Source organism: Rhinopithecus bieti, unplaced genomic scaffold, assembly GCF_001698545.2.
Source record: "Rhinopithecus bieti isolate Rb0 unplaced genomic scaffold, ASM169854v2 scaffold_5626, whole genome shotgun sequence".
NCBI classification, from domain to species: Eukaryota; Metazoa; Chordata; class Mammalia; order Primates; family Cercopithecidae; genus Rhinopithecus; species Rhinopithecus bieti.
Window position 1 is genome coordinate 1,806,135 of NW_016805666.1, and position 11,079 is coordinate 1,817,213.

The 11,079-nt window shown below is 43.0% G+C and overlaps 1 protein-coding gene across 6 annotated transcripts in view; it reads left to right on the forward strand.

The window, feature by feature from the left end:
* The window catches only part of LPP (LIM domain containing preferred translocation partner in lipoma), a 748,953-nt gene that overhangs the window by 47,644 nt on the left and 690,230 nt on the right, over nucleotides 1-11,079 (forward strand). The window contains exon 1 of one of the 6 annotated variants that reach the window (XM_017873427.1): nucleotides 4,062-4,083. The exons of 4 other annotated variants lie outside the window; for them this stretch is intronic. The gene's annotated coding sequence lies outside the window, so the exon portion shown is untranslated. Of the gene's footprint in view, nucleotides 1-4,061; nucleotides 4,084-6,746; nucleotides 6,814-11,079 lie in introns of those variants that run through there. One more of the 6 variants, XM_017873425.1, reaches the window with a different exon arrangement.

The window sequence follows — 11,079 nt, forward strand, 5'->3', positions numbered from 1 at the left end:
GGGTAAGGAAGATGTTGATCAATGCCCTAAATAGCAGGCTCAGCAAATCCAGGGAAGAGAGATTATTCTGACTGGGCTGGGAGCAGGGAGTGTCACATAGTCTGTGATCCAGTGATTCTCTTTTGGGAGTAGTACCATCTCATTATGGGGCATTTAAAAACGTGACGGATGCCGGGCGTGGTGGCTCATGCCTGTAATCCTAGCACTTTGGGTGGTTAAGGCGGGTGGATCACTTGAATTCAGGAGTTCGAGACCAGCCTGGCCAACATGGCAAAACCTCATCTCTACTGAAAATACAAAAATTAGCCGAGAGTGGTGGCGCATGCCTGTAATTCCAGCTACTCGGGAGGCTGAGGCAGGAGAGTGGCCTGAACCCAAGAAGTGGATGTTGCAGTGAGGTGAGATCATACCACTGTACTCCAGCCTGGGTGACAGAGTGAGATTCCATCTCAATAAAATAAAAGCATAATGGGTTGTTTTCTGTTGTCCCAATGACTGGAGGTCAGGATGCCATTGGCATTTAGTGGTTGGGGCCAGGGAAGCTAGATGTCCTTTGATACATGAAGATACCACAGATAAATAACTGTCTTTCTCCAAAGGGTCATCTCATTCCTGTAAGACTACCAGTGTACTTGATGATGTGTAGGACGTGGATATTTGGTGTTGGGGGTGGAAGGATAGCAGGTCAAGCAGAGGGGACAAGGTGAGCCAAGAGTTTAGTTTGAATAAAGCAAAGAATGTATGTTGAGTGGCAATGGGAGAAAGTTTACGGTGGCAATAGAAGCTTCAGTCCCAGTTATGGAGAACCTGGAGCTATGAGATTAAGCACTTGGACTTCCCCTGTTGCCATTGGGAAGCCATTTAAGATATTGGAGCAGGTCCTTGAGAGCAGAAACGTAGCTTCGTCTTGACACCATGCACCGTGTAAACATCGGTAGTGCTTTTTGAATGAATGAATGCCTCAAACTGTAGTTTACAGGAGTTAGACGAGTGGGTACTTGAGTTTTGCCAGATTTAGGATTCTGTGGTTCTGGGAGGGCCCTGAGAGCCAGCATTTGGACTTTTAGAGAATACATGAAAAGGGCACAGTGGCCTGCCACACAGATGCTGTCTCCATATCCAAGCAAGAGTTATGGTCAGGCAGCAGCAGTACTTGCTGACACCGAAGAGAGATGTGAAAAAGAGAGATTATTCCGTGGACTCCTGTGTGAGGCCCATAAGCCATGAAGCATGTAGGGAGCAGACTTGTCTGCATCAATGCTCTTGCGTCTTAAGCTTTTAAAAAATTGCCATTCAAACCAGCAATTTGCTGACAAGGTTCACGCGCTGTGATCATGACTGCAGTTGTTCCTGAGGAGTGGCTTGCTTGTCTGCCTGGGGATGGTAGCCGCGTGCGTTCCTTGTGCTGTCCTGCAGGGTTGCGGTGCTTGCTGATATTCACGTTGGTCCCTTTTCCTTCTTTTTGGATGTGCTTTCGAGGTTGGGAGGGAAGCTCAGGGATGGAGCTGACTAAACATATGTGAGATGTTACCTTGTTCGCTCCTCATGAAGGTTTCATTTCTGAAGCCTTTCCTTGGGAGGGAAAAGGGTGTGTAGATGTATGAGGTGACTCTAGAACCCTCGTTTTATGGATGAAGAAACTGTGATTCACAGAGGGAAAGTGATTTGTCCAGTGTCATGTGGTGAGTTGGCTGTGGAGCCAGCCCTCCTATACTTTTTATTGCAGGGTTTATTTTATGTATATTTGCTGGCAAAAGAAGGAAAGAAAACAATTTATTATATAGCTATTTATTTATAATACAATATTTATTATATTATATAATATTAAATTATAATAAAAATATTTGTTTTTAATAAAAATATAAAGTTATTATATGTTATATCTATATAATATAATTATGTATAATTAAACATTTTAGCATAATTTTATAAATTATATACATATAATATATAATTAATAGTAAATTATTAAACAATAGCAATTTATTTTATATTAATGATAGTATAAATTAATAATATAATTTCATTATAATAAAAATATAAAATATTCAAGGATGTATTTTATATTTACATATATTTAAATATATGTATATTTAAATACATGCATATATTTAAATACATATACATATAAAATATGTATATATATTTTTTCTCTTTCTTGTAGAGACAAGATCTCGCTATGTTGCCCAGGCTGGTCTCAAACTCCTAGGCTCAAGCAGTCCTTCTGCCTTGGCCTCCCAAGGTGCTGGGATTACAGGCATGAGCCACTATGCTTGGCCTTATAGCAGGGTTTAAATTACACCCATTTTGGGGGAAGAGAGAGCAGTGTGCACAGGCTTTGGTGCCAAAGGCTTGCACATGGTTACTGGCTCAGCCACTTACTATAAAATTCGTAAAACAGGCATCATGGACATATCTGATAGTAAGCATTTTAAAAAGAGGAGATCTGTGAGAAGTTTTGTGGACTACAAAGAACTACAGACATCTTCCTTTTTATCTTGATGTGGATGTTTATGCACTGGGAATTGGTGGGGCCATCTTTAGAGAAGCGGTGGGCCAGTGAAGACATTCCTGACCATACCCCAATCACAAAACACTCCCAAGGGGCCCACTTCCCCACTGTACAGTCAAGAGATTCTGCACTCAGATTTGGAGGCACAGCACAAGGCGGGGAAAGCATGAGCCAAGTTTTGAGTCCTGTGGAATTGAGGGTGTGCGCTCTTGCCTGGGACCAGGGGTTCTTCTAGCAATATAAAGGGAGATGTGGCTAAACACATAGATTGGGCTCATCCTGGAGGTCTTGAGGCTGGCCTGAGGGTGAGTAGATACTGTCATTTGTGTTGTTTAGAAAACTGGGGAGGAGTCAACTGGGAAAATCTCAACGAAATGCATCTTTAGGATGTGCTGGGAATCTTGGCAGTAACTCAGGTGGGCAACAGGGAATCTTGCAATTGGAGTAGGGGTGATGCGTACATTTTGGGCATGTTCTAAGTAACTTTTTGCAGTGCTTCAACTTTTGCTTGAGCTTATAATAAAACGGCAATATTTTTTATAGTCATAGAGCTATATGAAGTATTTTTACACCTGTTGGCTTTGTTCGTACAACATCATAGTGAGGGGGAAGGTAGGATTGTTGTTGTTCCTGTTTTGCAGACAAGGGAATTGAGGCTCGGAGAGCATATGGGATTTCTCTGGCCACTTGGCTGGTTGCTGTGGAAGTCAGGAGTGAGGATGCCATGTTTCACACTTCTTCCTGTGCCGATGACCTGGAGCAGTGTTTTTCTCTAACTCACATTTCTTTATCCTCCACTGTCTTGGGTGTCACTCTTGGAAGTGTAAGATGGTTGTGAGTTTCAAAGATTTCAGAGATAAGCTGTTAAGATTTTCAAAGATGAGCTATAGAGAATTTGGGACATAAAATGTGTTTCATCCAGCAACTCTTGCTTGCTGTCATGTTGTTGGTTCAAATTGAACATGTTGATAAGTGCCAGGGAGGAAAGGAACGAGTTCCTGCTACTTATTGAGCACCTTTTTTTTTTGCCCTGAACTCAGGACTGCCTGCTTTTCCATTTGAGGATTTAGAAACATTTACGGATGGAGTGATTGTAATATTGTAGCATTCTGTCAACTAGTTTATTAGCTAATTCTCATAAAAGCCTTAGTAGGTAAACAATATTATTTTCCATTTTACAGATGAGAAAACTGAGGTTTAGAGAGATGAAATAACTTGCTTATAACTTGCTTAAGAAAACACAGGTACTAAATAGATTATAATCTTTTTTTTTTTTTTTTTTTTTTTTTGAGGCAAAGTCTTGCTCTGTCACCCAGGCTGGAGTACAATGGTGCAATCTTGGCTCACTGCAACCTCTGTCCCCCAGGTTCAAGCGATTCTCCTGCTTCAGCCTCCCAAGTAGCTGGGATTACAGGCGGGCACCACCACACCTGGCTAATTTTTGTGTTTTTGGTAGAGACGAGGTTTCACCATATTGGCCAGGCTGGTCTTGAACTCCTGACCTTAAGTGATCCACCCGCCTCGGCCTCCCAAAGTGCTGCGATTACAGGCCTGAGCCACTGCACCTGGCTGTAAGTAGAGTATAATCTAAGTTATCTAATTTGGGACTTCTTTCTTCCTTGCTGCTCCCCATCTACACCATGTATTGCCTGTCCCACTGGCAAAAATGCAGAGCTCCTTGTTAAGGAGGTATACATCACACCTTGGAATTTACTGGAATCAGACCTGGAAGGTACTATGAAGAGCTCAGAAGGCTGGTGGTTTTCAAGCTGTGCTCTTCTGAGCCTGAGAGACTCCAGGAGTCATCTTGGGGATTATAACATGGAGGGAGGTGAAAAGTGGTGAGAAGTGGAGGAAGGAAGGGGACCGCTAGAGCCAACTTGAGCAGCTCTGCTTTTACCTACTTTGTAAGCTAAGCATCGTCAAAGCATCCATTTAAAGGAAAAGTTCTGCTGCTACACAAAAAAGTTAAAAAACCGCTGTGTCTACCCTTCCTTTTGCTAACACTGAGAGGCAGAGTGATTCAGCACAAGGAGACACAAAGTGGCTTAGCACGAGTCACAAGATGTGATGGGTCTAAGACCTCTCAGCCTAGAGCTCCCTTACCCCTGGGCCACTTTGTTAGACACACCTTCTTTAATTCAAATCCCCTTTTCAGTGGGACATGGCTTTTTCACTTTTTCAAGGAAAGGTTTAATCTGTCCAGCTCCCCGTGAAGATCTTGGTTCTTGGCACACCTGCTGGAGGTTCAGGGTCCTGCAACCACGGAGTAGCTGCAGGACCGTCAGGATGTCCCCTGCACAAGGTCTTTGACCTGCGTTTTGCAACCTGGTTGCGTCTCCCCTTTGGACTCCGGGAACCTTGCTGAGATTGGTGCAGTATCTGTGCTAAAAAGGTCTGAAATTATAGTCAGTATTGTGTTAACTTCCAACCTTCACAGACATTGTCTGACTAAATATATAGCTATCGAGTGTTCACTGTGTACAGTGACTGACAAGAAAGGCAAGTTTCCTGATCCTAAGGATCTAATGGAGAGACAGAAACAAATATAAACTTTTGTCAACTATTTCAGAGACAGATATTTTTGCGATACAGGATTGTTATGCATGCTAGTTATGTGAAGAGTATTTGATCTCTTAGAAATGAGATGGGGAGAATCTGGGCAATGAGAAAGAAGACCAAAACTGGGTAGTACAGTCTGGAATTGCAGGGGTTGAGTTTGCAATGTGAAGCAGTTAGTTTTGGCATGTTGCACTTACTGTTTCTGAGATTTGAGCATCTGACTTTTCCTTTAAGTTTTTGTTTTCCCATTTGTAATATGGGAGTGAGAGTGGCTAGTTCACAGGGTCATTGCTGGGGTTAAATGAGATAATGTATGTAACCTGCTTAGTATAATACCTAGCACAGAGTAAACACTCATTACATTTTAGTAGTTATTGTTGTTATTATTTGGCAGCGAGGAGTCAAAAGAGCCTATTTTCTTAACCTCATCAATGGTGTAATCAGAGCTTTGCATCTCAAAATAAAGGAACACTCTGCTTTCATTATTTATTTATTTATTTATTTGTTTGTTTTTCACTCTGCTTTTAGAAATAGAATTCAATTATCTTAGCCTACAACAAACTGACTTCAATCTATCTTTCTGAGTTAACTTCTGTTTATTTCTATCTGTCTGCCCACCTCTCTCACTAGTGACCTACACATTTTCTTTTTCTTTTTTTTTTCTTTTTGTTGAGGCGGAGTATCGCCCTGTTGCCCAGGCTTGAGGGCAGTGGCATAATCTTAGCTGACTGCAACCTCCTCCTGCCGGTTTCGAGCCATTCTTCTGCCTCAGCCTCCCGAGTAACTGGGATTACAGGCACACACCACCACCCCCGGTTAGTTTTTGTATTTTTAGTAGAGATGGGGTTTTACCATGTTGGCCGTGCTGATCTTGAACTCCTGACCTCAGGCGATCCACCTGCCTCAGCCTCCCAAAGTGCTGGGATTACAGGTGTGAGCCACCATGCCCAGCCCACATTTTCTAAGCTTGACTTTAACTTGCTGGTCTTTGTCATATCTTTTCAGTCATTGCTAGGGTTCAAATCTTTTCTTTTCTTCTTCTTCTTTTTTTTATTTTCAAAATGAGAACCTCACTATGTCTTCCAGACTGGTCTTGAACTCCTGGGCTTAAGTAATACTGCCTTGGCCTCCTAAGTAGCTGGGACCATAGGCATATGCCACTGTGTCTGGCTTAAATATTTCCTTCTGCCTGGAATGCCCTTTGCTCCTTCATCTGTGCCCCCCTGCCCCATCCTCTTTTAATTCCTAGCCCAAAAGTCTGACCCACCCATCGGGAGGGATTCTGCAGGACTCATAGAGTTTACAACATCTTGTCCTTCAATTGCCGTCAGTCTCTGTCTTGAACTGGATTTGTGAGCTCCTTGAAGTTGTTTGTATCTCATGGCTTGCTGCTGTAACATCCCTGGGGGTTCAAGCACACACACATAGAGTAGATGCTCACACATCTATGCCACACATTACTTTAGTGCCTTTCTCAAATGATCAGCACAGGAATCAAATGATAAAATGCAAACCAGAAAACAGTCCTCACTGGGCTCTGTGTTCATCAGCCTTGGGAATGGATTTCTGGCAAAGATCCGGCCCCTCTACAAATGACAGAGATGACTTGGCTCTTTTCAGGAATTGAAGAGAATCCCGACAAGTAGCATGTTGGGAAAGGCCCGAAGGAAGCCAGAACAGCTTGCTCTCAGAGCTCCTTGGGTCCCCTGCGGCCCCCAGGTGATCTTCAGCAAGACCTGGTATGTAAATGAGCCTCATCTGCTAGCTCAGTCTGCTGCCCACTGCTAGGGATGCCAGAATTCCAGGGTAAGCTTGTGAGCTGGGCTGGAAGGTTCAGTGGGTTGGAGATTACTAGCTTTTTGGTATCTGCAGCTTGAAATACCTTGTGCCCTTGATTAATTCATGCTTGGGAGCATCCTCAGTGCTCTCTGGAAAATAGCTCCTTACTGTATGTTTATTTCCCCACGGGCTTATTTCAGAGAGACTGGAGCCTGTGTTTCTAACAGCTTCTCCAAGGAAAACATCGCAGGCCACGTTTCCGGAACTGAGAATCTCAGTGGGTCTTTGAAACGTCCATCTCTATTACCTCCTTTTGGCCCAGCATTTGCTTTTAGCTGAAAAGGGAGATTTTGTCTTGAGCCATCCTGTAGACATATGTGACTTGGAGTTTGAAAATCTGACAGCTGCTGCTGAGCTTTGAACTGCAAGAGTGAGCAGCATATAGACATAACCCCGTAGAACATCAAATCATTTTCCTTTAATTCCCAGAGGCTTAATGTTTCTTTGTCTTGCGAATGATCTCACTGCTTTTTGTATTTGTAATGGAATGCACAGTCATTTGCACGTAATCACCCAATAATCCCTTACACTTTTATAACGCCTTACCCTTTTCCATAGGGCTTTCACTCTCATTATCTCATATGATCCTTATAACTGCTCTGAGATATAAGCAGAGTGGCTATTTTAATCTCCAATTTTCAGGTGTAGAAACTGAGGTTTAGAATTAAGTTAGCCAGAGTTAAGACAGTTTGTATGTAGCAGAATTGGAACTAGAGCCTCCAGAATTGGAACTGGAGTCTCCTAAACCAGTGTTTCTTTTGCTACTTATTGCTGGTGTGACTTTGGGAATATAGTTAACCTCTCTGAACCTCAGTTTTCCTATCACTAAATGTGGGTATAATACTGCTTCCTGGGATAGTTGTTGGAAGGGATTCAATGAGACTGGGAAATCATTTAATAAAAGGTAAAACACACTAATAATGGGAGGCATCATTGTACTTACTACATGAACCTTGAAGGCAAACAGTGCCATCAGAACTGTGAAAGAAAATAACATTTTTTCTCTCTTTTTAGAAAGACACAGGTTTAGAATGGCGTTATCAGGGATCACAAGCTCCCAGCCCTGTGATTAGCAAATTGACCCTGCTGCCCTGCCTGCTGGCTGCTTTGTTATTCTGAGAATTGTGTTGACGAGATCCTCTTTTCCTACAGAGCTCTCTCTTAATGTTGCTTGGAATAGCCTTGTGTCCTGGAGACAGTTTTCGGTCTGGCAGGATCTGAGAACAGGAGTGGGGATCTTGGAATGGGATCTGCATCCCTGGGCTTCATCCACAAGCGGTGGGAATGTGGCTTGGGCTGTGGGGTGGAGGTAGATGAACAGCTGGACATGCAGGTTTATCTTCTGTCGTTTCTCAATAAAGTAGACAAGTCCATCTGATGCGTGTTTAGTAGGGTATGACTTGTGAGTAATATATATGGCTAAATGGCAATATATGTGCTAAATGGCACTGGAAAAATCCAAAAAAGAATGGATTTCAAGTTGGCAAAAAATGCATTAGAAGTCAGCAGTGTGATGTGGTCAGGAGAACAACCAGAGTGACTGTGGGCTGAGGTCTTGGGTAGCTTTGTTTCTATATACAGTCAGCCCTCTGTATCCATGGTTTCTGCATCCATGGATTCAACCAACCAAGGCTCAAAAATATAAAAAAAAAAAATAAAATCCGACAAAAAAATAAAAAAACCAATACAGTATAACAATATTCACATAGCATTTGCATTGTTAGGTATTATATAGGTATTAGAACAATATTTAAAGTATACAGGAGATATTACATAATTTTATATAAGAGACTTGAGCATCTCTGGATTTCAGTATCTCAGGGGTCCTGGAACCAATCTCCCCTGGATACTGAGGATACTGAGGGAACGAGTGTACATATTCACCTACAAAAATTCCAAACCAATGAGACAGACATAGGTTGAAATATGGTCCTGAGAGGCAGAACGTGGAGCAAGGGATGGAAGACCGAGGAGGAGCCAGATTTCAGTTCTGCATAAGGAAGAATTTTCTGACGGAAAGATGGAATTTGCAGCGGCAGGAGATAATGATCTTTGCTTCACTGGAGACCTCAGGAATACCAGTGAGGCAGGCATTGGGCTTAATGGCCTTTATGGCCACTTCTCATTTTGAGATCACAGAGCTGGGAGGACGAGAGGCACACATATATTGAAGGAACTGAAGGGTCTCTATGTGGATGTGGAAACTGATCTCCAAATGTTTGCAAGATGGGGGGTACATTTAAAGTATTTCATTCTGGTTTTCATATTTATCTCTGTGGCTCACCCCTTGGTCTTTGGTTTTTAGAGCTTAAGATCATTCCCAGAAGCTCTTTTCCATGGAATAATCTCCTTTCTTTGCCGAAATGCTCCTTTATGGGATGCAGGAAGGGACTCTGAGCTCCTGACAGAGTGAAGACCACCCCTTTTTGCTCTCCAGACCTCATTTTGACATCCCACGCCCAGCCGCTGAGGAGGGTTGCAATGGCAAGATCTCTGTCCTGAATTCTGGTTCTGGTATGCAGTGGAAGGCTCTCTGATTCTGTTTCCTTACCTATTTTAATAGTAACTTATATTTGTGTTCCTTTGTTAAATGTGCAATAAATAATAAATGTTTGCTTATGGCATGCTTGTTAAGTATAAAACAAATAATCAAAATAAATGTGTAATGACCCTTTGGATAGACCAAGTAGAAGCTGCTTTTAGAACACATGATTGGACCATTTCTAGATATCTGCCTAATTTGTAAATGAAAAATATGTAAGCTACACAAGGAGCACTGACTCGTCTGAAATCTTCATGACCAACTGATCTGGGCTTGGGGTTTGGGGCTTGGGTCCCTTCATGCCCTGATCAGTGCTGTTTGTAGCTTGAAGACTTCCTGGGGGTGAGAACAAGCAACCTCTTGGTGCAGTCCAATGCCAGGAAATAGGTGATGATTTTGAAAAAGGACTCATCTGACCTCCAGAAAGCCTTTACAACCAACAGTAGGACGAGATCACTAAGAAACAGAACCACTGGGAAGCCAAGATGTGGTACTTGGATTCCCATCTCGGAGCACCTCCTATACCCTCACATCTCCATTTTCCCTAGCGTCTGATCTCTCTTTCTCCTCCTTGAATTCAGTCTGGAGTCATTTTAGATTAGATTCATTCCTGATTGGCTTCACTGCTCCAACTTAGTCATCACAGAACCTTAGGGTTGGAATCCATGTTACAAGTTAAACTGAGCAATTCACCCCCACTTTTCCCGACAACAGTGTTCTCCTGAGAGTCTGGTTTTATTCTGAGTCTTCCAGCCCGGTGTCTGTGCCCATGAAGGACTCATGCCAAACTACATTCTCAGGAGGACTCCCATACCAAGAGACTCTGGGCTTGGGGGCAAGAGACTTGGGTTTTTTTTTCTTTTAAAGGAGTTTCACTCCTGTTGCCCAGGCTGGAGTACAATGGCATGGTCATGGCTCACTGCAACCTCCACCTCCCGGGTTCAAGCGATACTCCTGCCTCAGCCTCCCAAGTAGCTGGGACTAAGGTGCACACCACCACGCCCAGCTAATTTTTGTATTTTTAGTAGAGACCGAGTTTCACCATGTTGGCTGGGGTAGTCTCGAACTCCTGACCTCAGGTGATCCTCCCTCTTTGGTCTCCCAAAGTGCTGGGATTACAGGTGTGAGCCACTGTGCCCGGCCGGGAGGAGTTGTTTTAAGACTCACCTTCCATCATAGGAACCTTAGACTAAATTCTCGCAACCCTTTCAGGTGCATCTCCCAAAATATCTCCCCCCCACCGAATTAATGATTTATTTCATAAATTTCATTGCATTCTGGATGGTCTCATTCTTAAGATGAGCTTAAAGCCTTTCAAACCAGTCCCTTCCTTGTTTGGGTTGGAGGAGGTTTTTTCCTGGAATTGGACAGTGTATGGAAGGGTTGAGAATCCACTTCTTTAGCGGTTAATAATTTACTCTGAGTAAGGAATTCTGTCTTAAAGTGGGGCATGTTCTTCAAGTGCCAGAGAAGAGAGAAGGGTGATTTTTCTGACATCCTCCAGCCTGCTTCTCCATATTTGGAAATGTTTACCCACCCGACTGATCTATTGGAAGAGAGGGAGGTGACTCAGGGTTTAGGAGGAGCAGGATTTGAATTCTTGTTTCCAGAAACAAAGTCGTCC